General features: G+C 40.3%; 1 protein-coding gene across 17 annotated transcripts in view; it reads left to right on the top strand.

The window, feature by feature from the left end:
* Positions 1-27,731, top strand: part of AADACL3 (arylacetamide deacetylase like 3) — a 189,815-nt gene that overhangs the window by 20,435 nt on the left and 141,649 nt on the right. For 12 of the 17 annotated variants that reach the window (XM_069546071.1, XM_069546054.1, XM_069546068.1 and 9 more), the window contains one exon: positions 1,049-1,158. The exons of the other annotated variants lie outside the window; for them this stretch is intronic. The gene's annotated coding sequence lies outside the window, so the exon portion shown is untranslated. The remainder of the gene's footprint in view (positions 1-1,048; positions 1,159-27,731) is intronic. 17 annotated transcript variants of the gene reach the window in all.

Genomic DNA, 27,731 nt, shown 5'->3' with positions numbered 1-27,731 from the left:
CATTTTAACATGCAACTAATATAAAAATCATTAACAAGATATTTAATACTTTTTTTGTACTAAGTTTTAAAAACTTGGTTCATTATTTATACCTGTAGCACATCTCATTTCAGGTGCTCAGGAACTACCTGTGACTAGAGGCTCCTATATTGGACAGCTCAGTTTAAAAGTCCTACCTAGACCCACCATTTCCTCTTGCTACAACTCACTTCTCTGCTCCTAACTCTTTTCCTCTGTTCATTTAAACTCATCTTGTTAAATCCAGTGGAATTGGTATTTGACAGAATTGACTGCTTTGGTGGTAAACACTTCTTACTCTGCCTCCATAACCCCAGCTTCTCCTGATTTTTTTTCCTCCTTTCTCACTGGCTAATCTGTCTCCTTTACTCGCGCCTCATCCCTTCTCTGATTTCTGTAAGTGTTCGAGCTTCTCAGAGCACACTTGTTGCCCTTTTATCCAAGTACAGTTTCTCTGTAAGTGATGTCATCTAGTCCTGGGACCTGAAATAGCATCTACCTGCTGATGATGCCCATTTATATTCAGCCAGCCTCAAGCTTTGCATTGCTGTCTGCCATTTGATGCCTTGACCTCTGTCATAGATATATGGAATATGCCCAAAATGTAATTCTTAATTCCCTACCTCCCCCACCAAACAAAACTCATTTGACACAAGACTGAACATCCCTAGTTTTCTCCCTTCTCTCTTAGGAGAACGTCATCCTGAGCCCTCCTCTTACTCACTTCCAAAAGGACTCAAAATCAAGTACAAGCGCTTCTGCCTCTAAGTATGTCTTGTAATTATTTACCTCTTTCCACCTTTCCTCCTAGTGTTTATGTTCAGGTGTTCCAATTGTGCATTCATTTTCCTTTAGCTCCACATCTACCTTTCCTCATCCTGCTGTATGATCCTGGATCTGTGCTCTTGCAAGCTACAGTTTTTCTCTGCCAGATGTTGGGTTTAACCAACTGGGGATGAAGGGTGTGCTGATGGGATTCTCCGAACTGGAGAATGAAGGACTCATCTTGATTTTTTTCTCCACATGACAGTGAATGAATCAGGCCACAGCTGGCCTTGGCAGTATCCTTTCTGGTGGTGAATTGCTCCCATGGCTCCAGCTAGTGAGTGTCGTCTAGAAGGTTTCCTCTTCATCCGAGTGGTGAGTGACGTGTTTCTGTAGTAGCTGAGCCATCTCCTTAGAGACCCAAATCTTAGCCTGGAGCAGCTTTTCTCTACATTTTGAAGTTTCCTCCTTATTTATCCTTCCCTCAGCTCTGAGAATAATAGCTGTATTCTGTGGTTGCCATTTCTATTCCCATAAAATTCTCTTACACTCTTTTAGTAGCTAACCACCTTTTCACCAAGTGAATAATTCATTATATTATGCTTTCCCTGGTTGAATTGCTGCAGTTTCTGCATCTTAACTGAACCCTGACTGAAATAGAAATTGGTATTAGGATTAGTCTGAGGAGAAACTCTTTTGAAGATTGTTTCTGTGGTTGGGTTGGTCTGAGCCCCTCGCCAAGGGGAAATGTGATGCTACTTATACATGACACTCGGTGGCATCACAATCAAATAGCCACATGTAGTTGATGGTGATGAAACACATATGCTTTGGGGGCCCAAGTGGCTGCTGCACCTGTTACAGAAGCAGCGATCACTGCAAGGACCTTGCTGCAAATTGGCTATTACTGAGTACAGTGGAGTGCTTACAGAAAGAAAGTGAACATCTCAGGATCTTAAACTCTTAAACAACTTAAACAACTTCATTTCTTGGCCTGAGAACCAGAGAGTTTCCACAGCAACCCTAAAAGGATCTTTTATTTCTTATAGTCACAGGCATGATATTATTGAAAATCAAATGCAAAATTTGATTGTGCAGACTGCAGAATTACATCAGTTTAGTTCACAGCCTTGCAAAGTGTTCCATGGGAAAGTAGGTCATTGATAAGGAAGGAATGAGGTCCCAAAACTTGAAATGAGGAGTTCTGGTTGAACTTGAAACTTGAGACTCTTGAGTCACTCTTAGTCTCCCTTGCCTGCACCTTTGTATCTGAGGAGTCTTTTTCTTCCTCGAAAACCCTACAGTTACCTCACCTGGAGCAGATAGCTTACAAAAGAGAAGATGCCCATCCTCCTTAAAACCTAGCCAAGGGATTTCCGTGGTGGTACAGTGGTTGAGACTTCTTTCAATGCAGGAGGTACAGCTGTGATCCCTAGTTGGGGCGATAAGATCCCACATGCCTCATGGCCAAAAAAGCAAAATGTAAGAAAAGAAGCAACAAATTCAATAAAGACGTTTTAAAAAGCTTTAAAAAACCCACCCCAAAGACTCCTATTGTCATTAGACCCGTAAATAGGGTTACATTTCAGCATGTTCTAGTGGCCTGGAAATGGGCAGGTCTCTGCATATAACTGGTGCTGAGTCCAGGTTCCCAGATTCACCTCTTCTTCCAGGAATCACTATTTGCTCGGTAGAGTGAATATGGATCAAATAACCTCAATAAATAGTAGGTTCCAGATTCTCAGCCAGTGTGTTTTAAAACCAAGATTTTGAAAACTAAATTTGAGAGGTACTTTTCAGGCTATTGAATAGAAGAATTTTCCTTAAATATATCTGTGGTAACTATTGTTCAATTCTCGACCTATCAGCATTGTCTCTTTGATGGCTTTCAGACCACATGGGTGATACTTAGGTGGCATGTAAATATTGGGTGGGAGAAATGGGGCATTTCACAGAGGCAGTTTCTGTTTGAGATTGGTTCTCCTGAGCTTTCTGGGCACTGTGTTATCTTTGGCGTATGTCTTGGATGTAGTTGTTGAAATAAAAGATCTCTGTGTTCCTAGGAGAAGGAATGTAGTCCATAGATACTGATCTCAAATGTCTCTGAAGTAAATTCTTTCATTTTTCAGGAAGCCAGACAATTAAGGTTATATATGCAAAGTATTTACATATTTTATCCAGTCAGTGACACTGTTTCCCAAGGGTCTCTATGGGCAAATAGGCTTATTTTGCAATTAACAATAAAACCTTTTGTGAAATTTTTGTAGATTGGAAGCCCAGAATTTCATCTTATACCTTTGGTTTATTTTTTTTGTATATGCGCTAGGTGTGAAGTCAGTTCTTATAAATAGGCAATCAGCCTTCATTTCCGTCTCATGTTAGTTGAGAGTACAGTTCCACTGGAAACCAAATTGTGGGTTCAGACCTAATAGGCATCTGTTGCTCTTTTGCATTCTGGGATCAACATCCTGGTGATAAAGGGAGGTGGGTAAGATATATGGCTGATTTATATCCAACAGAGGATAAACAATAGGAAGTACATATTTCTGCTTGGAGGAGCTTGGAAGGAATATCACTGGTGTTATCTTTTTATATAAAGGCACGTGTGCTTAATATTTAAAGAGTTAAACCTATTTATAAGTTAACATATTCATGTATCTTGTTTCTCTCTCATTTTTCATGAATGTTCATTCATTCATTCATTGGATAAGCATTTCCCTCTCCAAATGCAAGGCACTGTACAAGGTATTGGTATATGGCCTCAGTGAACTTATAGGGTAATGTTCTCCGTCCTTATTTCTTCTCTACTTTTTCATCCCTTTGTCATTCTCTTTCCCCTAAACATTTCTTCTTTCCCATCCCTTTTGCCCTTTTCATTATTATTCAAGTGTATGACAAAAAAATGTATATATGTGTGTGTGTGTGTATTTTGCTTAAAGAAACAACTCAAATCATGAGCGTTTAAGTAGTTCTTATAGCAGTGATGGGCTTTGCTCTCAGGGTTTACCTTGTCACCAACAATACCTGCTGGTGGGATAGTTGGGGACTTGGGATAACACAAGCAATGAGATCCTTACGTTACTGAGATCAGTTCCATGATGATGAATGCTAACCTCTAACCACCTGCTCTTTCAAAGTCTATCTTTATCCTCCTCCAGCATAAGTATAACCCCTATTTCCCTTAGAAACAATTTGAGTTTTAGGGGATTATCTGCCTAGCTACCTTGCCCATATAGAGCCTAGAAACTTTAGTCACACAGAGGCATGTCACCCAGTGAAGAGAGTTTGGAATTGCTCTGTAAACACAGTCTGTGAAAACATAAAGGTGTATGCTTACTCGTCATCAAGAATGGACTGTGTAGAAATCTGGCTTTGTGTCTTCTCATGGTTGCATACTACATGATCAACTTTAATTGCACAATAAATCTCTTGTGATTACTTAATAGATATTTACTGATTGCAATGAATAAAAACTAAGAATCTGAGCTGGTTATTTCAGTGGTCATGGGGACAGATTCTGTGAGAACAAACCTTTCTACCTTCCCTTCGAAGCTGGAGTTTGTTTTTGCACTTCAGCTTTGGGTCCTTAGTTTGAGCCAGAAACTGTGGGTCAAAGGATTATATAACCACTGAAAATAAATAAGACCAGAGATGGGACCTACACATACTGCAGTCTTTTTCTTTTTCTTTTTTTTACTTATTTGTCTTTATTTGACGTAGTTGCAGCATGTGGGAACTAGTCCCTGACCAGGGATCAAACACAAGTCCCCTGCATTGGGAGCCTGGAGTCTTATCCCCTGGACCACCAGGAAAGTCCCACCTCAGACTATTTTATAGCAGGTGTTTAGTGAAGGCATAATATATAGACTATTTGGGTCCATACTTATTCTGAAGAGGAGGTAGTGCTTCTCTGGAAGAAGGGGCAAATCTGAGAACCTGCACTCAGCACCAGTTATACCCAGAGACGCGCTACCACTACCAGGCCCCCAGGACATTGCAGAAATGTAACCTTTATTATGAGTCGAATGAAAACAGGGGATGTTTGGGGTAGATTTTAAGGAGGATGGTCATCCTCTCTTTTGTGAGGTTTCTGCTCCAGATGAGGTAATTGTAGGGTTTTTGTGTATTGGGGAAGGTTCCTTAAATACAGAAGAGCAAGCTAGCTACGTGTTGCTTTCTTGTTTTGTGTGCTGAGGTATAATTGACACATAACATTAAATCTAGTCACCACAAAAAATCTAGTTAACATTGTCACTGGACATAGAGAATTTTTTGTTCTACTGAGACTGCAAGCTACTTTTTGTCCCTAAAATTTTATTAGTTTTAGATTTTTCATTTAGGTCTGTGAGTTGATTTTGTATAAGATAGGGGGTAATGGTCATGGTCTGTCTTTCTTACATATGTATATATAGGTATATATATATATATGTATAATACATATATTATTAGCTTCTAAATGTCCAAATGCTCCATCATCATTTGTCAAAAATAGCATAATTTCTCTGTTGAACTGTTTTGTAACTTTGTTAACCCACTGACCATAAATATAAGGATTTATTTCCAGACTCTCAATTCTATTTCATTTATCTATATTCCCATCTTTTAATTTCATGGCTACAGTCACTGTCTGCAGTGATTTTGGAGCTCAAGAAAATAAAATTTGTTGCTGTTTTCACTTTTTTCCCCCTCTATTTGCTGTGAAGTGATGGGAACCGATGTCATGATCCTCGGCTTTTGAATGTTGAGCTTTAAGCCAGCTTTTTCACTCTCATCTTTCACCCTCATCAAAAGGCTTTTAAGATCCTCTTAAAAGTGATTCATCTGCATTAAAGTGATATCATCTGCATATCTGAGGTTGTTGTTATTTCTTGTGGCAATGCTGATTTCAGCTTTGCCTCATCCTTGCATTTTACATGATGTACTCATACAAGCATGGTGACAATATACAGCCTTGACATACTCCCTTCCAAATTTTGAACCAGTCCATTGTTACATATCTCGTTCTTACTGTTGCTTCTTGACCTGCATAGAAGTTTCTTAGGAGACCTGTAATGTGGTCGGGTATTCCCTTCTCTTTAAGAATTTTCCACAGTTTTTTGTGATCTACACAGTTAAAGGCTTTAGTGTAGTCAATGAAGCAGAAATAGGTGTTTTTCTGGAATTTCTTTGCTCTTCTTCTATGATCCAACAGATGTTGGCAATTTGATCTCTGGTTCCTCTGACTTTTCTAAATCCAGTTTGTACATCTGGAATTTCTTGATTCATATACTGTTGAAGCCTCGCTTGAAGGATTTTGAGCATTGCCTTGCTAGCATGTGAAATGAAGACAATTGTACAGTAGTTTGAACATTCTTTGGTTTTGCTTTCTTTGAAACTGAAATGAAAACTGACCTTTTCTAGTCCTATGGCCACTGCTAACTTTTCTAAATTAGTTGTGAGTACATACAGACAGAGTGCAGATTAAGGTACATGCATTTAACCAGAGCTGTGGGAGCCCCCTGATCCTGAGGTTGAAAAGCTGGAGGTGGCATCCAAGCTAGTTCCTGAAATGTGAAGTCAAAGGGCTTCTCAGCAGGGAAATACAGCCAGACAGACCAAGTGGAGCTAAGGAGACACATGTTTGGAGAAAAATAAGTCGGTTTGGGCAAAGGAGAAGTTATTGGAGATGAGGTGGAAAGGCACAGTGTGGCAGACCTTGATGAAAGTGATGATTGTGGGAGGCTGAGCTGGTGGCAAATGGCTGTGTTTGGTGCATCAGAGGCACCAAGAAGATTTTTTCTGTTGACGAAGTGCAGTCTTTCTACACAAATGCCAACAACATTGATAACTTACTTGAGTGCTAGTTTTCCTTCATTATTTGTAAAGAGACCTTCTTCTATTCTAGTATTACTGCAGCTTTCAAAATCCCATTTGATCTGAGCAGCCAGCTTTTCTTATATAACTGGATAAGAGGAGGTAACTTTCCTCAAGGAGGTGTGTGGGAGCTGGCTTGTACCAGTTTATGAGAACAGAATGTTACATTTTCAGAAATTTTGCAAGCTAGTTGTCTAGTATAGCCATTATTAAAAAATAAATTCTGTATTCTTAAACTGAAATAAGTTGTACTGTGAACAAAGGTAAAAATACTGAAAACCCATAACTTCCTAATTATTTTAGCGAAATTTAGTATTATCTGTCCTTGAGGTTATTTACATCTAGTGTGTCTGCATGGTAGAAATACTATTTAACAGTGGGCCTACTGCGCATTGACTCTCAACTCCGTGTTCAGTGATGCCATGGTAGTAGCTTGAAATTGGTCATGATGGGAACATTTACACCATAGTAATCAGCAAGTGCTACAACTCAGATTTTACCCCTGGCCAAGTTAAATATTACTAGCATGACATGATTTCTCATTCCTCAGTTTGCCAGAGCAATTGAAAACTCCAGCCATCCTTTGGGGGATGCTTCATGTGAACCTGGTAAGAACGCGTCAGCCCCCTCCTCAGGACTTTATCTGCAAGTGTCTGTGCATCCAGAAGCGATAACCGCGTTCAAACAGATTTGAAAGGGCTTGTCCCAATGTATTATAACTCTAGAGCATATATCTTTTTTCTCTTTCAAGGTCCACTGATCCTCATGGGGAACACTGTGAACACCTGTAGGCACAAACACCCATCCATGGAAAAAGTAAATGTTTATTTTAGAGTTAAAAATGGAAAATATTCAAAACACCCACTTTAAAAATGAAAGCAAACAATAACAATTTGTGTTTGGACTTCACTTCATAGCCTTTGAATGGCAAGGAATGGGAGGTGCAAGGGAGGGCAGGGAAAGAGTGAGTTAGAGAATGGGGGAAAGAGAAGGGAGAAGAAAATGGAAGAAAAAAGAGGGAAAAGATGAGAAAAAAATGTGCAGAGAGGAAAATATGTAAAGGGCAGGTAGGAGAAAAGGTAGATGGTGAGATAAAGGATGAGGATCCTGCTGGTGGTGTTAGAGTTAATCTGTTCTGCTTTCACTTAAACAAAGAGACAGGAGATGTGTTACTCTACTCTGCGTAGCACTGCAGGGGTGAGCAACAATAGAAGTAGCTTTCAGTGTTGTTTTTTTTTAATTGAAGTATAGTTGATTTACAATTTTGTATTGGTTTCAGGTGTACAACATTAGTTTTAGGATTCAACATTTTATATATTATAGTCCATTTAAACTTACTATAAGATATTGGTTATATTCCCTGTCCTGTACCATTGTACCTTATTTATTTTATACATAGTACTTTGTAGCTCTTAATCCTCTACCCTTATCTTGCCTCTCCCTTCTTCCCTCTCCCCACTGATAACCAATATTTTGTTCTCTGTGTCTATGAATCTGTTTCTGTTTTCTTATATTCATGCAATGTGTTTTACTTTTTAGATTCCACATGTAAGTTTTATCATATGAAATTTGTCTTTCTGTTTGACTTACTTCTTAAAGCATAAGTCCTTCTGAGGTTCATCCATGTTGTTGCAAATGGCAAAATTTCATTTTTATTTTTTTTATGGTGAAGGAAAATGCAGCATTTATTGTTGTTTTGTTGTTTAGTCATCATGTCTTGTCCAACTCTTGTGACCCCATGGACTGTAGCTTACCAGACTCATCTGTCCATGGGATTTTCCAGGCAAGAATATTGGAGTGAGTTGCCATTTTCTTCTCCAGGGGATGTGCTCAGCCCAGGGATCAAACCTGTGTCTCCTGCATTGGCAGGTGGATCCTTTATCTCTGAATCACCAGGATAGTTAGTGCTCAAAGAAACTCTAACTTCTCATTTTTTTCTTATGGCTGAGTAATTTTCCATTGTGTATATATATATATATATATATATATATATATATATATGTATATAAATATATGCACATCACCAGGGTAGTTATGATCAAAGAAACTCTAACTTCTCATTTTTTTCTTATGGCTGAGTAATTTTCCATTGTGTGTGTGGATATATATATATATATATATATATATGCACATACATATATATATCACATCTTTACCCATTCATCTGCTGAGGAATTTTATTCTTTTTTGGGGAGCTTTTATTCTTATTTTCCATTATATTGTTTATTTTTGACAATGAAGGTATTTTCTCACAGAATTTTGAATGTCTTCACTTTGTAGCAAAATTATTTAGAATTTAAGATTTTAGTAATTTATGTTACATTATATAAATATAGCCTGCATTTTGGTTTGAGGGGTTTTAAACGTGACAGATTGTATTATTTTAAGAGAAATTTGAAACGCCTCATCTCACAGTATCTATAGATTATACCTGAAAACAATGTTTATTTTTAAAAAAATCCTAAAAAACCCCTGTTTTTGGTCTATTTAGGACTTGGTATGAAGAATATACAGTGCAAACAAATATAAATGAGAAGAGATATTTCAAAGGAGGCTTCACTGGCTTATTGTTTCATTAATGGCTTTGAACGAAATGCTTGTTTCTTACTTGAATGAGAAAGTGAATGAGACTCAGGTACCTACAAGGATGAAAATTAGATTCTGATTGAAGCTTCTGCTGCCAGACAACACTGTCTCCTCTAGCATGGACGAGCAGCACTGTCAAGCAGGTGGAATTAAGAATGTATAGAACTGGGTTTCCCACCCTGGAGGAGTGTACGTTTGACTGATTATTTACAAGTTGTGTGTTTGATGGTGGTGGTAGGGTAAGGGTCATACTTGCCTCTTGATCACAAGCAAGTCTGTAGAATCATTCAGTGGCTTTTCTGGCAGACTTAGCCTGTGTCTCAGGGTCACTGACTTTCTCCTGAAGTGATAACTGGTGGCCCTTAATTTCTCATCACATATGACGCATGGGGTGCATCTCTTTTCTTCTGAGGCTCCTTCTCAATTTCTGCAAAAGATAATGGGATCGTGGCCACTAACTGCCACTGAGGTTGTGAGAATGAGGCATGGGGTGGCATGGAATCCCGTCTTGAGGAGATGGGGTCGGTGGAGGCCGCTGGTATCCCTGTTTGCATGTGCTGCAGGTAGTTGATCAATCAAAAGGAAGGCAGCTGTGATCAGCAATGGCAGAGTCTCACTATGGAGACAGTAGAGGGTTCCAGAGAAGAAAAGCATTATCTGGTGCTGAGTCAATAGGAATTGAATGCTGTAGGTGGAAAATGGTAGAGCCGGAAAAAGAAAAACAAGATGATGCAAGCCTGAACAGGGAGTAATTGGAGTGAGAAGAGTCCTGCAGGCTGTAACAATCTCAGATATTTGCATGTATAGCACGTTTCTGACGTGCTATCGATAAAAAAGGTGCTTAGAAAAGAAGGTCTTTATTCTGAAATGTCTTCATCAGTTAAAGTCAAGGAGATGAGCTCAGCAGGGACGCACTGAACGCAAGTCCTCTCCTCTTCACTGGTGGGGTGTCAGGACTGGTCTGCAGAACTCAAAGTTACCTTCTGCAACAGCTTTTCCTGGCTCTCAGCCTACGCATGCTCCTCTGTCTCTCAAGTTTTTGCTGTCCATCCGCTTAGCAGGCGTTAATGATTGATGGTGGGAGCAGTCTCAAATTGTTTTGCAAGTTTTTAACTCTGTTAGATCAAAGATTGTGCTTTATATTTCCCCTGTACCCCCATTTATCTGTCACATAGTCGGTGTGTTGCTGGCTAAAATCCTGTCTTTCTCTGCCCAATGAAGCTGAATGAAAAACATGGAGACAGAGTTTGGAGGAAATAGAAAGGTGGCTTTAATTCTCAGCCAACAGAGAGGGGAACATAGTAGGCTCCTGCCTCAAAACTTGTGCCTGCCCCCCCACCACCCCGCCACCTTGAGGAACCTCAGTTCAGTTCAGTCGCTCAGTCGTGTCTGACTCTTTGCGACCCCATGAACCACAGCACGCCAGACCTCCGTGTCCATCACCAACTGCCACAGTTCACCCAAACTCATGGCCATTGAGTCGGTGATGCCATCCAACGATCTCATCCTCTGCCATCCCCTTCTCCTCCTGTCCCCAAGCTTTCCCAGCATCAGGGTCTTTTCAAATGAGTCAGCTCTTTGCATCAGGTGGCCAAAGTACTGGAATTTCAGCTTCAACATCAGCCCTTCCAATAAACACCTAGGGGCTTATATAAGATAAGGGTTCTTGATCAGAAGTTGGTGATGAGGAACAAAATGCTTACGGGTCTAAGAAAGCTTATACTTGCTTAGTCTTCTCTTTATCTTCTTTGTTCTTAGGAAAGGGATAGAAAAAACTCACTTGTTGAGGTCCTTTAATGGACTGGAACCTTGTGGTCCAGAGTCGAGGATAAGAAAATAAAAGAGAGAGAGAAAGAGGCTGATATTCCTTGGTTTATGCAGAAAACCAATAAAGCCCTTGACATGGGGCTTGCACTGCTTCTCATAGGCACAGGGCACTCTCTCCTGAGGGTCTTGCCAGCCCGGGCAAGAAAGTGAGCTCAGCGAGCTTCTGTGCTCCAAAGAATTAGCCTGAGAGAGAGAGAAAGAAAGAGAGAGAAAAAGAAAGAAAGACACGGGGACCCAAGCTCGTATGGAACAAGGATGTTTTATTCAACATAGTGTGGGTATATATATGGTCTTACAAGGTAGCTTTGTTCAGCAAAGATAAAGATCAAAAGTCCAGACTTACAAATTATCAAGGAAACATAAGGCAATCCATATCAAAGAGAGAGGGTTGTAAATAATCACTTTTATCATATAGTTCATAAAAAGCAAGAGGGTCGTAAATAGTTACTTATCATTGTATGGAAAGACTAACAAATTAAATAAATGCATTCCTCAGCCCCAGGAGCTGTTTGCCACTCCTCTTAATTCCTGAATATTCACGAATTAATAAGGAACAGAGGATTCATGACAGATCCAAAATAGCACACAGGAGTTCAGTTCAGTTCAGTCGCTGAGTCGTGTCTGACTCTTTGCGACCCCATTAATTGCAGCACTCCAGGCCTCCCTGTCTAATACCAACTCCTGGAGTTCACTCAGACTCACATCCATCAAGTCAGTGATGCCATCCAGCCATCTCATCCTCTGTCACCCCCTTCTCCTCCTGCCCCCAATCCTCTCAGCATCAGAGTCTTTTCCAATGAGTCAACTCTTTGCATGACGTGGCCAAAGTACTGGAGTTTCAGCTTTAGCATCTTTCCTTCCAAAGAAATGCCAGGGCTGATCTCCTTCAGAATGGACCGGTTGGATCTCCTTGCAGTCCAAGGGACTCTCAAGAGTCTTCTCCAACCCCACAGTTCAAAAGCATCAATTCTTCGGCACTCAGCCTTCTTCACAGTCCATCTCTCACATCCATACATGACCACTGGAAAAACCATCGCCTTGACTAGATGGACCTTAGTTGGCAAAGTAATGTCTCTGCTTTTGAATATGCTATCTAGGTTGGTCATAACTTTTCTTCCAAGGAGTAAGCATCTTTTAATTTCATGGCTGCAGTCACCATCTGCAGTGATTTTGGAGCCCAAAAAAATAAAGTCTGACACTGTTTCCACTGTTTCCCCATCTATTTCCCATGAAATGATGGGACTGGATGCCATGATCCTCATTTTCTGAATGTTGAGCTTAAGCCAACTTTTTCACTCTCCTCTTTCACTTTTATCAAGAGGCCTTTTAGTTCCTCTTCACTTTTTTGCTATAAGGGTGGTATCATCTGCGTATCTGAGGTTCTTGATATTTCTCCCAGCAATCTTGATTCCAGCTTGTGTTTCTTTCAGTCCAGCATTTCTTATGATGTACTCTGCATATAAGTTAAATAAGCAGGGTGACAATATACAGCCTTGATGTACTCCTTTTCCTATTTGGAACCAGTCTGTTGTTCCATGTCTAGTTCTAACTGTTGCTTCCTGACCTGCATACAGATTTCTCAGGAGGCAGGTCAGGTGATCTGGTATTCCCATCTCTCTCAGTATTTTCCACAGTTTATTGTGATCCACACAGTCAAAGGCATTGGCATAGTCAATAAAGCAGAAATAGATGTTTTTCTGGAACTCTCTTGCTTTTTCCATGATCCAGCAGATGTTGGCAATCTGATCTCTGGTTCCTCTGCCTTTTCTAAAACCAGCTTGAACATCAGGGAGTTCATGGTTCACATATTACTGAAGCCTGGCTTGGAGAATTTTGAGCATTACTTTACTAGCATGTGAGATGAGTGCAATTGTGTGGTAGTTTGAGCATTCTTTGGCATTGGCTTCCTTTGGGAATGAAAACTGACCTTTTCCCGTCCTGTGGCCAATGCTGAGTTTTCTAAATTTGCTGGCATATTGAGTGCAGCACTTTCAGAGCATCATCTTTCAGGATTTGAAATAACTCAACTGTAATTCCATCACCTCCACTAGCTTTGTACGTAGTGATGCTTTCTAAGGCGCACTTGACTTCACGTTTCAGGATGTCTGGCTCTAGATAAGTGATCACACCATCGTGATTATCTGGGTCGTGAAGATTTTTTTTGTACAGTTCTGTGTATTCTTGCCACCTCTTCTTAATATCTTCTGCTTCTGATAGGTCCATACCATTTCTGTCCTTTATCGAGCCCATCTTTGCATGAAATGTTCCCTTGGTATCTCTAATTTTCTTAAAGAGATCTCTAGTCTTTCCCATTCTGTTGTTTTCCTCTATTTCTTTGCATTGATCGCTGAAGAAGGCTTTCTTATGTATTCTTGCTGTTCTTTGGAACTCTGCATTCAGATGCTTACATCTTTCCTTTTTTCTTTGCTTTTCACCTCTCTTCTTTTCACAGGTATTTGTAAGGCTTCCACAGACAGCCACTTTGCTTTTTTGCATTTCTTTTCCATGGGGATGGTCTTGATCTCTGTCTCCTGTACAATGTCACGAACCTCATTCCATAGTTCATCAGGCACTCTATCTATCAGATCTAGGCCCTTAAATCTATTTCTCACTTCCACTGTATAATCATAAGGGATTTGATTTAGGTCATACCTGAATGGTCTAGCGGTTTTCCCTACTTTCTTCAATTTGAGTCTGAATTTGGTAATAAGGAGTTCATGATCTGAGCCACAGTCAGCTCCCGGTTTTGTTTTTGTTGACTGTATAGAGCTTCTCCATCTTTGGCTGCAAAGAATATAATCAATCTGATTTCGGTGTTGACCATCTGGTGATATCCATGTGTAGAGTCTTCTCTTATGTTGTTGGAAGAGGGTGTTTGCTATGACCAGTGCATTTTTTTGGCAAAACTCTTATTAGTCTTTGCCCTGCTTCATTCCACATTCCAAGGCCAAATTTCCCATTACTCCAGATGTTTCTTGACTTCCTACTTTTGCATTCCAGTTCCCTATAATGAAAAGGACATCTTTTTTAGGTGTTAGTTCTAAAAGGTCTTGTAGGTCTTCATAGAACCGTTCAACTTCAGCTTCTTCAGCGTTACTGGTTGGGGCATAGATTTGGATTACCGTGATATTGAATGGTTTGCCTTGGAGACGAACAGAGTTCATTCTGTCGTTTTTGAGATTGCATCTAAGTACTGCATTTCAGACTCTTTTGTTGACCATGATGGCTACTGCATTTCTTCTGAGGGATTGCTGCCCGCAGTAGTAGATGTAATGGTCATCTGAGTTAGATTCACCCATTCCAGTCCATTTTAGTTCGCTGATTCCTAGAATGTCGACGTTCACTCTTGCCATCTTTTGTTTGACCACTTCCAATTTGCCTTGATTCATGGGCCTGACGTTGAAGCCTCCTGTTAAGTGCTTCCTTACAATTCCCCTATTATATTTGTAAAAAAGGTCATGGCCAATTGAGTTTGTTTAGTATTAAACAACCATATAGAAAGGCAGTAATAAACAACAAATATAGTTACCAAGACAATCACCAAAGTTACAGTTCCAGACCCGATGGTGTGGGTAATACTTTGGAACCATCCGTGTGGGTCTAGCCCAGATAATTGATCAGCTAGTTGTTCAACTAAAGTTTCCAAATTAGTGGAAGAGGGCAAATGTTTAGAAAAGGTTTCAAAGATTTCCTTTTGCAGTAACTGTACATTCATAGAGGCATTATCATGTATGTTTTGTAAATGAAATTTGATTTGTTCCCAGTTGTAGGTACTATGATTGAAATGAACAAGAGTAACACAAAATTCAGTAGAATTCCAATCACATTTTAGTATCACTTGTTTTTGCAAATCTATTAATTGATCTCCAACCCATTTGATGGCTGTTTTTAGTTCCTGTATTTCGTCTTGAATATCCTCATCTACCTGAGCCTGAGTAGCCCACATATCATGAGCATCTTCAGTCCAATTTTGGATAAAATTATGTGTTTGAATCGAGGTATGTAAAGCAGCACCAGCGACAGCAGCAGTGGTACAAATAGCTATTAACCCAAAATGCCAAGAATCAGCCATCCAACGAATTGTTTAGATCATTGGAGCAGTTTAAAAAGTAACCTGGAAGCAAGTCCAGCCATGGGACCTTCTTCCAAGGGTTGTTGGAGATTTATTGGTAACCACAAATTACGTTGAGATTGAAGAATCAAAAGGGAATCATTTCTTAAAGAAATAGAAGAGTTAAGACAAGTATATAGTTTGCCATTAATACAAGTTACAGAACATAAAGTCTTATTAAATTGTAATTTTCCTATGTCTATAACAAAATGAAATGGGACACAGGCCTGTATAAAATACGGTTGATTATAGCTAATGAAATAGTAACTATGACTACGACTGGTCCCTGTGAAAAGTCCAGTCCAAGTCCCAAGTATTTTGGTGCTCGCAGCAAGTTTCCAAATGTCTCATTGTTCAGGCCCACTCTGTTTATTGAAGACAACCTAGGACAAGTTGGGGCTAATCCACCCTCAAGCCACCCAAGAAGTCCTTTGACATGGTAATGCTCCATCCTAGTGTCAGTGACCTCCCGTGTCGCTTGAGTAGCATAGTCACACACACAATGCTGTTAATATCATCTGAGCAGTTAGATAACCACATACCACGGGGTCCCCAGTCAACAATTGTATGATTAGTCACAAACATTAATTTTCCTGATTTGGCTTGACATTTATCCCAACAAACAGGAGTATATGTAAAGTTCTTATAAGTAAACCCTTTGCATAATGTTCTTTGTTCTCTCCCTAATTCTTTCCCTAAAGTCTCAGTAGTATAAACATGGTTCACAGACAAAGAAAGGGCAGTAAATAATCCAATCAACGTCTGAAAGTCCTTTTTGGGAGGCAGGGCGAAAGCCCAAGTTTGTCGGCTAACGTTTATGCATAAATTCTGCTGGGCCCATGCACAAAGGAAGGACTTCATAACCTAGAGAAATATTAATTAGTTTTCCTTCTTCTTCAGGATGTGAGGGCCCTTTAATGCTCCAGGGAGAAGGCATATGTATAGAGTCATTGGTTGAAACGATTGGTCTTCTCTCCGTCCATTCGACCACCTGTAGTAGAGGGGTGTTGGATATGTAAGCCCAGTAAGTATGATTAGTTAGAGCTCGAATTGGGGAGGCACAGGCAAGCAGACAGCATTGCCAGGAGAATGTATTCAGGACTCCGAGGTATTTCCTGTTGAGAGACCAAATTTTCAGCTTGATTAGTAAGGGTTTTTATTTGTCTCCAAGTGGGGAGATCATAAGGTTGATGTCGCTGAGGGCGGTGCTTCCTGGAGGTCTTTAGAGACGCCATGGCCCGTATTGGAATTTCTTCTTCCTGGGGTTTTCGTTGTTTGGTCTCTAGTTTGAAGGCCGGGGGCCCCCTTGGGTCGAATCTTCTGAAGAGGAAGCCATGTGAGTTTGTTGGATCCATCTGGGAAACACAAGCATACCCCTTTTCCTGTAAGATTAGTTTCCCAGATTTCCATTGTTTCCTTAACCAGTCTTGGTACCAAATGGGCAGAGGAAGAGAAGTGTCCTTCAATTCCTCAAAATGCTTTTCTGCTCTTGTTAAGCTATCTCCCAGTGGTAAGATTAAAAAATTTAAAACAAATAAAGCTGTATTAACAATAGTTATAGGTTTAGAAAATATCTTATGTTGGAGTCTAGTAAAGTCTGCTTTAGATAAGGAAGACAGTAGTGTTCCTGTGTATTCCCCCTTTAAAAATTTTTTATTTGCAACTTTAGTGTGTGATGTGCCTGTTCGACTATGCCTTGTGCCTGTGGATTATAAGGAATACCTGTAATATGGTTAATAGAAAAAGATTGTAAAAATTGTTGAAAGTGTCTTGAAATATAGGTAGGGCCATTGTCTGTTTTTATAGAACTAGGAGTTCCCATTACAGCAAAATGTACAGCTAATAAGTGAGTTATAAGGTGTTGTGTAGCCTCACCACGAAGAGGTGTGGCCGAAATAAAAGAAGAATTAGTGTCAATATGGACATGCAAGAAAGAAAATGGAGAAAGTTCATGGCAATGAGTTACATCCATTTGCTATAGTTCATTAGGTTGCAAAGCGTGAGGATTAATACCTAGTGTGATGGGTTGAAGATGTAGGCGCCTACAAGTAGAGCAATTACTAATAATTTCTTTAGCCTGGCTGTATGGGATTTTCTATAGCTGGTGTAGGGAGCCAGCAGTGTTATGCAACAGAGCATGCTGTTCCTCTGGAGTAGCAAAGGAAATCAGTGTATCAGCCTGCTCATTACCATGAGTCATGGGGCTGGGAAGGCAAGAATGTGGTCGAATATGTGTAAAATAAATGAGAGAATTGCAGTTTCTAACAACAGATTGTACTTCAAAAAAGAGTTGCTGAATAATAGGTTGATTGGAGTTTATGGTGGAGGTTTCTATATTTTTTAATACAAAAATTGAATATGTAAAGTCAGAGACTATATTAATGGGGTAAGGATGTAGGCAAATAACTTGAATAAGAGCATATAATTCATTTTGTTGAGCAGAATGAAATTTAGTAGAAAAGACTTTATATTCCTTAAGAGACCAGAATGAAGCTTTAGCGTTTTTAGTCCCGTCTATATAAAAAACCTTAGCTTGTGGTATAGGCTGTGAGCTGATAATGCAGGAAATAATTAATTCAGTATTTTTGAAGAAATTCCACAGCTTACCAGAAGGATAATGAAATGAAATTTCTCCAAAATATTCCTGAAAAGCTTTAAAGAAGACTTACAGTCCAATGAGGGAAACAGAACACAAGCAAGTAGACAACAAGTATATGATTACAACTTGTGACAAGTGCCAAGAGGGAAACTAACAGAGAAGATATGGTTGGAGGGAGGTGTCCTCTGTTAGCAGGGACCTGAGGGAGAAACACGCCAGCCATGCAGAGAGCTGTGATAAGAACATTGTGGGCTGAGAGAGCAGAATGTAGGAAGGCCCAGAGGCTAAGTAAATTTTCTAAATGAAGAACTGAGAGGTGGCTGGCAGGACTGGAGTCTAGGGCAGGGAGGCAGAAAGAGAATGCGCCAGGTGAGTTGGGAGGGTGCACTAGAGTCAGGTCACAAGTGACTGAAAACTGTAGAGTGTGTAATTCTAAATCACCTCATTGTCTGAGTCCAAGACATTCTCTGTCTCAAAGCCACACTCAGAACATTGTCTTTGATACTTACACTTTCCTACTCATTAAAACCTGGGAGATATTCTTCTCTTGTCAATGACTTCAGACTTGCTCTGTTTGCTGCATGAGAGGTCGATGAATCCAAGATATTAAGTGCTGAGGCAAGGAATGGACTTTATGTGGAAAGCCTGCTGATGGAGAAGATGGTAGACTAATGTCTCAAGCTAACCATCTTGTGGGTTCTGGATGCCAGGTTCTTTCATAGAGCCAGAGGGAGAAAAGCAATAAGGAAAAAAGTCAGAAAGCAGAATAGAGAGGGAGAGGCAGTGAGCAGGTAAAGTAAAAAGGGGTGTTCAGACTTGCTGAACATCTCTCGGAAGGGCCAGCCTTTGGAAGGGGTGTGTTAATCTCTTCTTTGTAACAGGTGGGCAGGGTCAGATTATCTTCCTGTGAGCTAAACAAAGGCACTTTAGTTTAACAGTCAGGCAGAGGGGCAGGGTTCTCTGAGGCAGGCTATTATATATTATTGTAATAACAAAAGCAATAAAAAGCAAATCAAAGAAATAGTTCCAACATGGAGTCAGAATTGGCTTCTCCCTACAACACTCTGTCACCTCACCTTGACCAGCCCATTCCATATCCACCCTGTCAGCACCTCCTGCTGATTCCATCTGCAAATAGCTTTCCAAATCCATCCACTTCCCTTCACCTCCACTGTCACCACTCTGGATCACACTGCCTCTCTTGCCTAATCCCTTGTAGAAGCTTTCTAGCCTCTCCAGTCCTGGTAAACTGGCTCTGGAGGGCTGACAGGTAGGGAAGTCCTGATTTGTAGTATTTGCAGGAATATTTGGTGTAAATATTCACACCATGGCTTTCTTCAGCCTAGCAACCTGATGCCACTACATGTGGCTTTGGGAAAATTATGAACACAGTCCACTTTCTTGAACCAGAGCAAACCAGCAGCTGCATACCACTGTGTAGGCATGCTTGCTCCCATCTTGCAGCATTCCCCTCCATTGTCCATACAGCAACCAAAGTACTTTTTTTCTTTTCAGTTGAAGTATAGTTGATTTACAATGTTGTGTTCAGTTCAGTTCAGTTCAATCGCCCAGTCGTGTCATACTATTTGTGACCCCATGAATTGCACCACACTAGGCCTCCCTGTCCATCACCAACTCCTGTAGTTCACTCAAACTCATGTCCATCGAGTAGGTGATGCCATCCAGCCATCTCATCCTCTTTCGTCCCCTTTTCCTCCTTCCCCCAATCCCTCCCAGCATCAGAGTCTTTTCCAATGAGTCAACTCTTCGCATGAGGTGGCCAAAGTACTGGAGCTTCAGCTTTACTATCATTCCTTCCAAAAAACACCCAGGGCTGATCTCCCTTAGAATGGACTGGTTGGATCTTCTTGCAGTCCAAGGGACTCTCAAGAGTCTTCTCCAAACCACAGTTCAAAAGCATCAATTCTTCGGCACTCAGCCTTCTTCACAGTCCAACTCTCACATCCATACATGACCACTGGAAAAACCATCACCTTGACTAGATGGACCTTTGTTGGCAAAGTAATATCTCTGGTTTTCAATATGCTATCTAGTTTGGTCATAACGTTCCTTCCAAGGAGTAAGCATCTTTTGATTTCATGGCTGCAGTCACCATCTGCAGGGATTTTGGAGCCCCCCAAAATAAAGTCTGATACTGTTTCCACTTAGCTTCATGCAATGACATATATGCAATATTTAAAAAAATATATATATATAATAAATTCTTGTTCATATTCTTTTCCATTATAGGTTAGTATAAGATTCTGTGCCATATAGTAGATCCTTATTGTTTATCTGTTTTATATATGGTACTGTGTATCTGTCAAACCCAAACTTTAAATGTGTCCTTAACCCTCGCCTCAACTTTCCCCTTTGTTAACCACATTTGTTCTCTATGTTTGTGAGTCTAGTTTTTTTAATAAATAAGTTCATTTGTAAAATTATTTTTAGATTCCACATATAAGTGAGATCATATGATAAGTGAGATCATATGATAGTTGACTTTGACTTACTTCACTTAATATGGTAATCTCTAGGTCTGTCCATGTTGCTGCAAATGGCATCATTTCATTCGATTTATGACTGAGTAATATTCCCTTGTGTATATATACCACGTCTTTATTTATTTATCTGTCATTGGACATTAGGTTGCTTCCATGTCTTGGCTGTTGTAAATGGTGCTGCTACAAACACTGGAGTAAATGTTATCATTTCAAATTACGATTTTCTCCAGATATGTGCCCAGGAGTGGGGTTGCTGGATCATATGGTAACTCTATTTTTAGTTTTTTAAGAAATATCCATACAGTTCTCCATAGTGACTGTACCAAGTTACATGCCCACCAACAATGTAGGAGGGTTCCTTTTTCTCCACACCCTCTCCAGCATGTTATTTGTAGACTTTTTCAAGATTGCCTTTCTGACCACTGTGAGATGACACCTAATTGTAACCAGAGTATTCTTTTTAAAGCATGGATCTGATCATGTCCCTCCCTTCTCAATGCCTTTCCATTGTGTTTTTTAAAAAACTTGCTTATTCAGTGCACAGGGTCTCCATTGCTGTGTGGGCATGGGCTTTCTCCAGTAGCAAGTGGGGGCTACTCTCTAGTTGCAGTGTGCCGACTTTTCCTTGTAGTGGCTTTTCTTTGTGAGGAGCACAAATTCTAGGGCATGGGGGTTTCAGTAGTTAGAGCGTGGGTTCAGAAGTTGTGGTGCATGGTCTTAGTGCTCTGTGGCATGTGAGATCTTAGTTCCCAGACCAGGGACTGAATTCATGTCCCCTGCATTAGCAGGCATATTTTTAACCACTGGACCACCAGGGAAGTCCCCTCCCATTATGTTTTGACTTTATCCCAACTGAGGCAGTTTTCTTAAAAGAAGAGCCCAGACTTGGTCCTGAGTTCATGTCAAGAATTTTGAACCTAATTCTTATAGATGGCACAAACACATCTTTGAGCCAGCTAAACTTTTTTATTTATTTGGCTGCACCAGTTCTTAGTTGCCCCATGTGGGATGTAGTTCCATGACCAGGGATTGAACGCAGGTCCCCTGGAGTCCAGAGTCCTAACCACTGGGCCACCTCGGAAGTCCCGAGCTAGCTAAACTTTTAAATCGTTTTACAAGTATCCCGTTGACTCCACCCAACTTGTATGTAAATTTATCTCACTTTCCCAGTCCTGTAACTGCCCAAGGCTGAGAATGTAGTTCATACTTGCAAACACCCTCTGGCCTATGATATATGTGCCTATGATATATGTCCATAATGAATCATTATGGACCTCATGAGTCTGATACAGTGAAAATTAAAGCAAAAAGTACCAGGACTGGCCTCGTGTGTCTCTATTTTTCTAGCATATCTTTCAGTGCTGAACATATGGTAGGTGCTCAATAAATGTTATTCCTCGTTTTCCTTCCTAGACACAGTGCTTGCTTTCTTGATGGCCCCAGTTCAGTTCAATTCAGTTCAGACGCTCAGTCATGTCCGACTGTTGCAACCCCATGAATCGCAGCACGCCAGGCATCCCTGTCCATCACCAACTCCTGGAGTTCACTCAGAATCATGTCCATTGAGTCAGTGATGCCATCCAGCCATCTCATCCTGTGCCGTCCCCTTCTCCTGCTGCCCCCAATCCCTCCAAGCATTAGAGTCTTTTCCAATGAGTCAACTCTTCGCATGAGGTGGCCAAAGTACTGGAGTTTCAGCTTTAGCATCATTTCTTCCAAAGAAATCCCAGAGCTGATCTCCTTCAGAATGGACTGGTTGGATCTCCTTGCAGTCCAAGGGACTCTCAAGAGTCTTCTCCAACACCACAGTTCAAAACCATCAATTCTTCTGTGCTCAGCTTTCTTCACAGTCCAACTCTCACATCCATACATGACCACTGGAAAAACAATAGCCTTGACTAGACAGACCTTTGTTGGCAAAGTAATGTCTCTGCTTTTCAATATGCTATTTAGGTTGGTCATAACTTTTCTTCCAAGGAGTAAGCGTCTTTTAATTTCATGGCTGCAGTCAACATCTGCAGTGATTTTGGAGCCCCCCAAAATAAAGTCTGACACTGTTTCCACTGTTTCCCCATCTATTTCCCATGAAATGATGGGACCAGATGCCATGATCTTCGTTTTCTGAATGTTGAGCTTTAAGCCAACTTTTCCATTCTCCACTTTCACTTTCATCAAGAGGTTTTTTAATTCCTCTTCACTTTCTGCCATAAGGGTGGTGTCATCTGCATATCTGAGGTTTTTGATATATCTCCTGGCAATCTTGATTCCAGCTTGTGCTTCTTCCAGTCCAGCGTTTCTCATGATGTCCTCTGCATAGAAGTTAAATAAGCAGGGTGACAATATACCGCCTTGACGTACTCCTTTTCCTATTTGGAACCAGTCTGTTGTTCCATGTCCAGTTCTAACTGTCGCTTCCTGATCTGCATATAGGTTTCTCAAGAGGCAGGTCATGTGGTCTGGCATTCCCATCTCTCTCAGAATTTTCCACAGTTTATTGTGATCCACACAGTCAAAGGCTTTGGCATAGTCAATAAAGAAGAAATAGATGTTTTTCTGGAACTCTCTTGCTTTTTCCATGATCCAGCAGATATTGGCAATTTGATTTCTGGTTCCTCTGCCTTTTCTAAAATGAGCTTGAACATCTGGAAGTTCACGGTTCACGGATTGCTGAAGCCTGGCTTGGAGAATTTTGAGCATTACTTTACTAGCATGTGAGATGAGTGCAATTGTGCTGTAGTTTGGGCATTCTTTGGCATTGGCTTTCTTTGGGATTGGAATGAAAACTGACCTTTTCTAGTCCTGTGGCCACTGCTGAGTTTTCCAAATGTGCTGGCATATTGAGCGCAGTACTTTCACAGCATCATCTTTCAGGATTTGAAATAGCTCAACTGGTATTCCATGACCTCCACTAGCTTTGTTCGTAGTCATGTTTTCTAAGGCCCACTTGACTTCACATTCCAGGATGTCTGGCTCTAGGTGAGTGATCACACCATTGTGATTATCTTGGTTGTGAAGGTCTGTACACTCTGACCTGGGAAGTGCTGTGGGCAGGAAGCATGTATGGTTCAGAGTTGGGGTATGATCGAGGGGAGGCAGTGGCGTCCATATAGTGTTTCCCCAGGACAGGCTGAACAGGCCAGGGATGGCAGGTTTTACCTTCTCCTCTTGAGTTAGAAAAGTAGAATAAGCTCAATTACAGGCTAGTTAATAGCTACTAATGTTTTGACCTGTGCATTACAGTTTACATAATACATCCCTATAAATTTTCTCATTTAGTTTTTGCAGTAGTCCTATGAGGTCACACATTTTATAAGAGAGGAATCTTAAACTCATTAAAATGATTTATGAAGGTCAAACCACTGGTGTTGGAACAAAGACTCCTGGCTTTCAGACATTCAGTATAATGTTCCTTGTACTGTACCGTATTTGATTTCGAGAGAGGTTTCTCCTGCTTCTTAGGTTTGCTGTGTTGATAGTACATTGCTGGAAATCTTGAACCAAATCTGCCAAACACATTTGATTTCTCAGAGGGTTTTGTTTCCCTTTGGTCTTAAGAATGCCAAACTTGTGACTGTAAATTAATTCTCTGTGCCCTTCGGGGATTGAGCCTTCCAAGTGAATTGACTAACACATTTTTACAGAAGGTGCTGGTAAAACAACCTCTTTAGCTCTTTGTAAGTTTCAGAGGACTCAGGAAAGTCCTGATGCTATGGCAACTAGCAGTTGAATGATACACAACATTCTTTAAGCTAAAAAGTATCTTGTTAGATACACTAGAGAAGGCTTCAGCTGTAATTGCTTAAATTCCTTTCATAATGAGAACATTTTATTACTCCCCTGAAATGTGTGCCAAGAAATTCTGTACTTAAAATTACTACGTAAACCAAATCGCTTTGACACAGAATAACTTCCAAAAAGAGAATGACCATGGTTCAATATACAGACTTAAATCAATTAATCCCGAAAAGTCAAAATGAAACCCAGGCTTTATTTCATTTTTCCTGTGTGTGTGTGTTAGTTGCTCAGTCATACCTGACTCTTTGAGACCCAATGGACTATAGCCCTCCAGGCTCCTCTGTGATTGAGATTTTCCTGGCAAGAATAGTAGAGTGGGTTGTCATTCCCTTTGCCAGGGGATCTTCCCCACCTAGAACCTGAACCCGGGTCTCCTGCATTGCAAGCAGATTCTTTATTGTCTGAGCCACCAGGGAAGCCCATTTATATCATAAACATAAAAATCAGTGTAGATTTGGGAATTAAAATTTAAAGAGAAGAATATATACATAACTATAAGAAAACAGACACAAATATTTTATGATGTTTGAATTGGAGGACTTCCTAAGTATAAACGAAGAATTTGTAAAGAAGCGATTTACATAGATAGAAAATTTTTAAATTCTATATATCCAAAAACATAAGAAACCAAATTTAGAGGCAAAAGGTGTACTGGGAAAAATATTTCCACCTGGGGAATCAAAGTATATTATTCTTAATATAAAAAATAGGCAAAAAATAAAAGAGGCAAAGTTCACAAAGAAATACAACTAATCAATAAATATGTTCAGAATCATCCAACCTCATGGAAAGTCAAAGAAGTGCACATTAAATCTATAGTGAATACTTTTTTTAACCTGCTAAGACTGGCAAGAGGGCATTTTCTGTTTTATATTTTGTGAAAATTTTGTGGAGATAATGTAGCGATGTGCATTAAGAGCCATAAAATTTCATATTTCCCTGAAGCTAACAAGAAACTCGCTGGACCTGTATGAAGATCATCAACATTTTTTAATGTATTTATTTTTACTGTGGGACATATCGTATTTCTTCCTGGAAAGACTTAACCTTATAAATACATATATCAATTTTCCCCAAATTTTTAAGTTTAATGTAATTCCAGTGAAAAATTATATTAGTATTTTATTTTGGGAGGTCGATGGGAATTGACAAACTGATTTTAATTTTTCTTTTATGTTCTGAGTAAAACATTTCCTTGGGGCACAGAAAATTTTGTTGTGTAAGAATAAATAGGAAGGTAAGCCAAGAAGATTGTAAAATTGAACATTAAATAAGAAAGATGCCTGCAGTGGGATGTTAATACCTGTTATGAAGCCAAGAAATCTAAAAGCAGGATGGTGCAAGAAAAGATAGCCATATAGATCTAACAGAATAGACTGACCACATGCAAACCCTAATATATGTGGGAATTTTGCATGTGGTAACAAGGTAGAAAAAATGATTATTCAAAAGCTGTTGTTGAGTCAATTGAGAAACTGTATGGGGAAAAAAGTAACAACAGACTTTTACTTAGTAGCATATAGCAGCATAAATCCCAAATGAAATTAGTTAATAAAGAGAAATGATACTGTAGAAAGCTAGAAAATAAAGATATAGGAGCATGAGTTGGGGTTCTTGGTGTCCCCACTGGCATGAGCTTCAGTGTGATGCAGAGAGGACCAAGGAAGCGGAGGCAGCTGGTGCCAGAGCCAGAAAAGAGAGGAAGAAAAGAAAGATGAATACCTATTTCATTTTCTAGTGAAAAAGGCCTTTTTAAGTAAAGAAAAACTTTAACGAGAAAGGTTGAGAAAGCTGAGTACACAATAGTTTAAAACTACCACAAGTTAAATTAGTAAGTAAATAACTATTTACTACAGAATAAAAGACAAAGTTAAAATCTTTAAAAAAGAAAAAGCCTAAAGAGCCATGACCATCCTCAGGTTTGGTAACTCACTAGAATGACTACAGAACTCAGGAAAGCACTATAATTATAATTAAAATTTTATCGTAGTAAAAGGAAAACAGGAAAACACTAAAATCAACAGAAGGAGAAACATGTAAGGGCAGAGTCTGGGAGGGGTCCAAGCATGAGGCTTCTGATTTTCCTCCCCGACTGAGTCATGGATGGCATTGCTTCCTGCTCATGATATGTGACAACACTCACAGAACAGTGCCAATCAGGAAAGCTCACCTGCGCTTTCGGCGTCTGGAGTTTTTAGTGGAGCTTGATCACATATTGTCCACAGGGCTGACTCTGTTTTCATCCACTCCAGGGGCTCAGACTAATGCTTTTAGTCTCTAATTCCTCCAGAGGTCGAAGGTACAGCATGGCTCAAAGCCTCTATCATAAATCACATCATTAGACTGTCCTCCAGGAAAACAAAGACACTCTTGTGAGTAAGGGCCCTTCCTGGGGCCCAGAGATCACCTACCAGCTGCCAAGCACAAAATCAAGGTGCCAGTGGATTCCAGTCCTGGTGAGGGCCGTCTTCCGACCTTGCAGATATCCACCTTCTTCCTGTGTCCTCATGTGCTGTGGAGAGAGAGTGAGCTCTCTGGTGTCTCCGCTAATAACACTAATCCTGTTGGAACAAGGCTCCATCCATATGATCTCATTTAACCTTAATCACTTCTTTACTCCAAATGCAGCCACAATGGGAGTGAGGGCTTCAACACAAGAATTTTGAGGGGATACAATTCAGTCCACAGCATATATTAATAAATAGCTCAGTTATTTAGTGAGTTCTAGAACTTCTGTGTTTGCTCTGCCTTGGCCATTTCCAGCTTCCCGTGTTACATCTTTTAATTAGTATCTCTAGTAGGCATGGCTCTGTCCTCCTGTCACTTTCTGGATCCGTCAGAATATGGGCATTTGATGTCATTACCCTAGAGATTCAGCCTTGCTTCCTATCCTGTGGTATCAGAGTGCCAGAGATGACCATGAGTACCCATGAAGCTTGGAGTCTTAGAAGTCCCCACAGACTTCATTTGCTGTGTTTTCCCACAACCCTGGAAAATTCCATGGACAGAGGATCCTAGCGGGCTACAGTCCATGGGGTCTCAAAGGGTCAGATATGACTAAGTGACTGAGCACACTCCCCACCCCCCATCCTGCTTTGGTGGTCCAGCCTACAGGTGGAACCTCAGTATTATTCATGTCCAGCATTCCAGTCTTCACCCTAGGGATGAACCTAGGCTAGTTGACGAGGGTTCTGTTTATTTAGGTTTCCCCATCTTCCATAGGAATACTGGATGCTCTCCCAGAAAAGAGCACACCTATCATCAGAATTTCCCTGTATTTCCTTCTTTTGTCTGCTAGGTTAGAAATAATAATAATAAAAAACCATGTGATCTATGCCTATATTTGCCACTTTCTGTGGACACTGTGTATCAGTTACTCAGATGGCTTTATGGGTGCCCATCTCTGCAGAGGCGACTCTTTGCTGTCATCCCTCATTTGGTCCCTGTGGCCTTGAATGCCTGCACATTTTAATGCCTACTCCATTTCATGGCCCTAAAATCTCCCAAACATTAAATTATAACTTTTGAAAACTACTAAGTAGTTTGAAGTGGAGAAGGCAATGGCATCCCTCTTTAGTAGTCTTGCCTGGAAAATCCCATGGTCAGAGGAGCCTGGTAGGCTTCAGTCCATGGAGTCGCTAAGAGTTGGACACGACTCAGCGACTTCACTTTC

The sequence above is a fragment of the Ovis canadensis genome, chromosome 12, assembly GCF_042477335.2.
Source record: "Ovis canadensis isolate MfBH-ARS-UI-01 breed Bighorn chromosome 12, ARS-UI_OviCan_v2, whole genome shotgun sequence".
Lineage (NCBI taxonomy): Eukaryota > Metazoa > Chordata > Mammalia > Artiodactyla > Bovidae > Ovis > Ovis canadensis.
This window is presented reverse-complemented; position numbering and strand designations above follow the sequence as displayed.